The sequence below is a fragment of the Corvus brachyrhynchos genome, unplaced genomic scaffold (assembly GCF_000691975.1).
Source record: "Corvus brachyrhynchos isolate BGI_N302 unplaced genomic scaffold, ASM69197v1 scaffold69, whole genome shotgun sequence".
NCBI classification, from domain to species: Eukaryota; Metazoa; Chordata; class Aves; order Passeriformes; family Corvidae; genus Corvus; species Corvus brachyrhynchos.
The window spans coordinates 1,927,581-1,934,326 of record NW_008240228.1 but is presented as its reverse complement, the minus strand read 5'-3'; the positions used below and the strand labels follow the sequence as shown (position 1 = coordinate 1,934,326).

Below are 6,746 nucleotides of genomic sequence, written 5' to 3'. Positions count from 1 at the left end.
CCAAGACAAAGGAGGAGGAGGCTTGTGATGAAGTGGTTGGACCATTCCCCTGGCTGGCTTCAGTCTGTGCTGCCTGGACACTTCATTTGCTGTTTCGCACCTCACTGGCAGGGCAGGAGAGCTGATGGTCCCTGCTAGGACATGGTGTGAGCACTGGGGACAAGCTGCACTATAGCTATGAGTCTAAAATGAATTCTTCCCCCTTGTCTGCCATCAGTGACGGATTTTTTTATTACAAACTCTTGGGTACTAAGAGCCCATCTGGTAGCAGTGGAAGGAGTAGCAGAACAATTTCCAGTAGCTCTGGGCAAATTCATTTATATTAAAATTAAATAACCACAGGAGCTCGTTCAAAAATTTTTGCCAACTGAAGCTCAGAAGACACGAGGAAGAGACTCCCCAGAAACTTCCTTCAACCACAGGTCCCAGGAGAAGAGGATCCAGCCCTGCAGTGACAAGATCCATGCATCTGCGTGGGATTCAAATGGAGTCAACTTCATTGCAAATCAAGTTGTCAGGCAGGTCCCCCAGTATCTCTCTCCCTCCCACAGCACAGTCCCCACACTGTCATTACTGCAGGTGGCTCTACCCTTCCCACCTCCTGTTGGAGTCATTAAAGGAGTGCCAAACATGCCAGCACACACGTGTCACCCTCACCCTGCGCTGTCTGGCACCCTCAAAAACAATTCCTGGTGCCTTCAGCAGAATTCTGTGGATGAGCAGAGAAGAGGAGCCTGGGGAAGGTACTGATGGGCTCTTTGGTGTTGAGTCCCAGACCAGGGATGTGCAGCCCACAGCTACCAACTGAAGGAAACACCTGAGGAGCAAATGTGTCTCCCAGAGGTACCTGCTGTTCACAGGTGGGTGGGAGCAATGCTCCTCTGGCTATGCCGAGACCTGAAATTCTCCTGTTCTGGAAGAGATATTTTGGGTCACCTTGAGGAAGGTACTTAATCTCCCCGTGTTTCCATTCCCCAAGTGAGAGACAGAAATAGCAGCACTGTCTTCCTTCCAGCAGAGTAAGTGCATTAAAGATTGCGAGGTGATGGGAGTCCTGGAAGGGCCTCGATGGAAGAGATTCATTTGAATACATTTGTTGTGCATTACTCACTCAGCCCTGAGTTTTAATCTTCTCCTCCTCTCCATCATTGTAAGCTAAATTTCCTTGAGCTCTCTCACCAGAACTCAGTCCCAGTTTAATCCCCGCCTCGTTTGAGTGATTTCTCCAATTTCTCTGTTAGCAGATGATGAGGTTTATGTCAGCCCTCATCCCTCCTCTCAGTCTATCCCACGAGAGCTGCGAACGCTCCCTCCGCAGGGAGCACCAGTGCTTTATCTGGGAGCTCATGCAACTTCTCGGGATAATTCCTCTTCTGTTTTTCCAGTCTAGAGACTTGTGGTTCACAGCCTTTTCCAGACCTCCTGAACTGGGGGGCTGAAGAGAAGCTTTCCACCAAAGCATGGGCAGCCTGTCATTCCTCTTGGCTCCCTCGGGATGTTTTGGTCCAGGCAGAGGTGCCTGGGCACCCCGTGCTTGTGCAGGTAGGAGCCCTGTGTTTCACAGAGGTGCAGCTGGCAAGCTGGGAGAGCAGAATCACAGAATCAGGGAATGGGTTGGCTTGGGAGGGACCTTAAAAATCATCCTGCTTCAACCCTCATGGACAAGAAACCCTTCCCCTACACCAGGTTGCTCAGAGCCCCATCCAGCCTGGCCTTGAACACTTCCAGGGGTGGAGCATCCTTAATTTTAAGTGCTATGTTATTCTTCTTGGTTTGTTAACTTCCAGCTTTTCTGACTGTTTTTTCTAGCAGGATTATTTGTTGCTCTATTATCAAACAAATCCTGGCTCGCATGGGCAGAAATGTGCAGGAAGCATATAATTCCCAATTTATTAGCTTGGTTCACATGATGTTATCGAGAATTGATTGTAATGCTTAGTGGCATTAGCAGTGCCTTCCTATCATAACAGCGACATTTACTGCCAGGAACACTATTTGTGCAGCCGTTGTGTTACACCACAAATAATTATATTACTTACATTCAATTTGTATCATTACACATAACACAACTGCACCTGCTGCACCATCTCATACTTCATGAATGCCCGAGGCAGAACAGCCTCACATAAATACCCTCCTTGGCACTTTTCATGGGAAATTATATTCTACTTATTATTAAAGTGTAGATCAAAAATGACATTTCCCAACTATTAAAAATATAGAAAGAAAAGTCACTGCTGTATTAATAAAGAACACCAAATAAAATTTATTGCTCTGAAAATGTTTGCTCTACAAATTTAAAGAGATGCTGTCAGGTTTGGTAAACCCCAAATATGATGAATCTTATTTTCCTGCATTTCTCTGCCAATTTCCAGCAATTCTGTGCGTCCTTGCCTTGCTAAAAAGCACTAGCACAGGTGGCCTAGAGATGCTGTGCATGTTCCACCCCTGGAATTGTTCAAGGCCAGGCTGGATGGAGCTCTGAGCAACCTGGCCTGATGGAAGGTGTCCCTGCCCATGGCAGGGGGCCGGAACTGGATGAACTTCAAGGTCCCTTCCAACCCAAACCTTTCCATGATTCTATGAGAATGTCCCATGTAGCCTTCCAAGAGAAGCAGATATAATGGGACAAATAATATAACGGGACATCTCACCACATGAACGTCAAGTTTCTTTCGCTTTGGAAGTCTTCTGGGTGGGATCTACCCCAGTAACAGAGCACAATCCTTGTAATTTCATCGAAGCTACAAAGACACTGTAGAGGAACATGCACGCATCTCCTAAAAGACTCAACATCACAAAAATGCACCTCGACCCACACAGGCAGCCCTTGTCTGAGGAGGTCTCCATCCTCTTGAAAATAAACCTACCACGTGTCAAATTAAACGGATTTTTTTTTTTAAGCATTTAAGGGCACATTACATGACCTGTGCCATGCTGTGGGAAGGGATAGCAAAGAGGTTATTTGTAAAATAAGATACCAGGAGCTGAGGTCAATTGTCACCCCAGCTCGTGGTGACAAACTCCTGTTTTGTGTCAGCCAGTGAACAGGGATATCGAAGTCTAACCCCTGCAAGGATTAAAGGTAAAGTCCACTTAGCCTTGTGAGACAGCTGTATCTGGAAGTTTTGGGGCAATTCAGACAGCAGTGAGATGGATTTAAATAAATAAAAGGACTTTTGGGCACTTCCAGCAAGCAGGAACATTCTCAGCTTTCAGTACAGGATGAGGTGAGGAGGACAGAACGTGGATTGGAAATATTTGCATATATGATATAAAAGCACACACAAATCACCTTTTTGTGAGACAGATACAAACAGACGAGACTTGGCCCATCTCTAACTTAGGACATAGTTAAAAAATAATAGAGATTTTTAACATATTTTTGAAGAACTTTCTAAAACTAATGGCAGTTGAAAGCCAGATGAAGCAGCTATTTTAACTGGCAAGCTTCCATGCAAAATTTCCTGCTGGTGATGCTGGCTCAGACAGATGGAGTTTTGAGAGGAGGGGGAAGAATGAAGTGCCACAGGGCATTATTGGATGAGCCTTGAAAGGTTTCTGCAAGCTTCTATTGCAAGGTTTATGAACCTCGTACTTGTTAACTTCAGTTTTGCTCAGTGTTTTAACCCTGCTTTATCTCCTGTGGTCCAGATGACACATTTACACATCTTTAGAAAATTTAGTGGGATGCTCTTCAAACAACGTGTGACTCTGCACCAGGGAGGGCAGAAACTTGATGGTTTTACCTCAATATATAGAAGTTTTCAGTATCGCTACAGAAAGTGCTTTTCTCTGAAATGTCTTCCTTGGTTAGGTCATGCAAATTTAGTGCTGGCTGGTGCTTCTGTAAGATGAAGAGTAAGAATAACTCATGAATATTTCATCATTTGTCTCTGCACTGGTCAGAAATGGTAATTTGAGCTCCAAACTGTAGAGATTTAGCAAAAAGAGTTGGACACTCAGAGGATAAAAATAGAAAAAAAGCTTTTGAAGGATTTTTCCTTGCTAGTGCTGGTATGTGGACAAGTTGCCTAAAGGGTATGAAACTGGAATAATCTATTGAGGGCACATATGTGGGTTGTGCTGCTGAAGCAACTCTTGATTTGCAGCGGATTTAAAATGATACTATTTTCTTTATTTACCCTTTTTTTCCCCTCAGAGAAAAGCTGAAAGCTCCATGTCACCCAAGATCTGTGGTAAAGTGTCATACAGACGACAGCCATGGTGCTCATCCACCTCAGGCTTGATGTGCACCAGCATCTCCCCATCTCCCTCAGGACTTGAGCACTGCCCTGGAAAAGCTGTGAAGGGGAAAGTGTCAGGAAAGGTGCATCAGCCTGGATTCTTCTTCATTTCTCTTTTGCCCTTACCTTTTGTAATGTCCACAGCCAGCTACCTTGCTCTCTTTCATGCAATTGGCCATCCCATGAGAGACCCTAAAAAATTTAAAACCAATATTCATGGAATCATAGAATCATGGAATGCTTTAGGTTGGAAGGAGCCTTAAAGAACATCTTGTTCCAATCCATTGCCATGGACAGGAACACCTTTCACTATCCCAGATTTCTCAGAGCCCCATCCAACCTGGTCTTGAATGCTTCCAGGGATGGGGCAGCCACAGCTTCTCTGGGCAACCTGTGCCAGTGTTGCTTCCTGTAACCAGTGTGCACTAATAATTTGCTTCCACATTCCCCAAATACTAAGGGATCTGGGCTGGGCCATGTGATTTTTGGAGTGGAAAACACCCAGATTTCTCTACGTTCTGGCCTAGCACTAGCACTTGGAAAATGACTTTTTCCCTGTATTGAGGAGTTCAAGTGTTCTTTACTTTTTCTATTTTTTTTTTTTTAGGGAAATGGATGGGAATCTTGTCCTGCTGTTCACTCAACTCTGAAGCTCATGGAAATATTTTACAGCTCCAAGAAAATGAATGGTTACAATTTTTAAAACTACCATTTCTCCAAATTCCCAACTGGTTCCTTTCTCTGGTGCTCTCCTCTAGCAAGAGGAAGGGGAGAGATGAGCCCTAAGCAAACGAAGCCCTTTTCCCAGTAGCTCAGATGCCGACTCTCCCTCTCTTCAGCACCCAGAGCAGGCTGTCTGCTCTGGACTGAGAGTTGTCTCGTCAGACTCGCATTTCAGCCTTGCCACCTGACATGTTATGACAAGCTTTTAGCTTTGGAGCAGCGGTGCATGGAAACATGTCACTGCCTAGGGAGCAGCACGGCACAGACTGCCAGATCCAGCTCCTGCCGCGGCGGTGTCAGCCCCTCCGAGCCACACACCCATCCCAGCCATTGCTCCCAGGGAGGGAACAACCCGGCATGCTTCAAATGGCCTAAGCAGACCCGGGGCAAATGTGTGACCTCCCACAAGTAAGAGATTGGGAGCTAAGAACTGAAGCTGAGGGCATTTTTCAAGAATTAAGTGCTTGTAGTTTGCAGAACCAAGACTGTCTAAGAACCCAAAAAGAGGATGTTGGAACTGGAAACTTCCCATTGGGATCAGTTGGTTAACAGGGGACAGCATGGGCTCTGCTGATTTGTCTGTGCCTATTGCTACTGGTGGTGGAGGGAAAATAAAAGATAATTCTGGAAAAATTCCCAGAGATGAGTCTACACTTTAGAGGGCTCAGCTGGAGATAGCTGAGGAGCAGGAGCTGGTGCACATTTTACAGCCTCATTGGCTCGTTCTGTGTTTACACCCTCCCTGCTCTCTGTCCATTTAGGCACACCTGAGTGATGCCAAAAAAGGCTTTTCACAACAAACTGTCCCAGCTTTCCCAGCTGACCTGTGCACTGCTGCAGGGTTGTTGTGGCTGGTTCCTGACATTGCCAAGCACCCATCCATGCCGCCATTGCTTCATCACAAAAAGGGATTGCAGCAGGTGAAAGCAACCCTTTAACCAGCTCTGTGACTCCAGGGTGCTCTTGGGACATGACCCACCATGGCCCCTTCCAACCGTACCCATTCTGTGATTCTCTGCATTAATGAGCACTCAGTACCTCTGAAAACCTGCATTAATTAGCCTGTTTGACATTTTAAACAACCTTTGCCTTGACCTGAGAGTACAACTACAGTAATTACGGCAGGCCAGTGCTGAGGGAAAGCAGCGTGACCCAGCCAGCGTCCTACAGCTGAGACCTCTTCACCTCTCCACCAGAGTGGTCTCACACACGTCTGACCACAGTCTGAGAGTGAGTTGGCACAGGCCAAATCCAGGCCAGGGAGTGCAAGACCAGCACTGGATGACCCCCAGACAGGTCTCATGTTCATGGGCATGTTCAGCACAAACGTGTTCTTGAAGATCAGGATGGGCTGTGGGGAGCTGTGTACTTCACACCCCTCTAGCCGTGTGCGGCATGACAGGGGCGGGTTGGTCATGGCCAAATATCAGTGACAAACCACAGGAAAAATCTCACTGCCTTGTTGCTCTCTGAATTCTCAGGAAGGAAAAACCCTTAACTCTGGCTGCAGGTAAGGTTTAGCTTTGGAGCTCCTCTTGGGGCAACTCAGAGAATTACTTAGATGGAGTCAGCTCCAGAGCAACCAGGGTTGATCCCAGCTTGCCATTGACCATTTCATGGGCAGAGTGGGCAGATAAAATGCTGCAAAAGTAACAAGTGGCTCAGCTGCCACCATCAGCACTGAGAGCATTGGCTCTCCTGCTCTCCCTGTCCCACTCATGCTGTGTGGGCTCCTTGCTGCTCCTTCCCTCAGGCCCTTAGGAGGGAGGGACAGCT

At 46.6% G+C, this 6,746-nt stretch overlaps 1 long non-coding RNA gene across 1 annotated transcript; it reads left to right on the top strand.

The window, feature by feature from the left end:
* The first annotated feature begins 490 nt into the window (after nucleotides 1-490).
* LOC108449349 lies at nucleotides 491-5,992 on the top strand. The gene is made up of 3 exons (XR_001865513.1): nucleotides 491-860; nucleotides 4,163-4,330; nucleotides 4,855-5,992. It is a non-coding gene; the product is annotated as an uncharacterized LOC108449349 (long non-coding RNA).
* The last annotated feature ends 754 nt before the right edge of the window (nucleotides 5,993-6,746 follow it).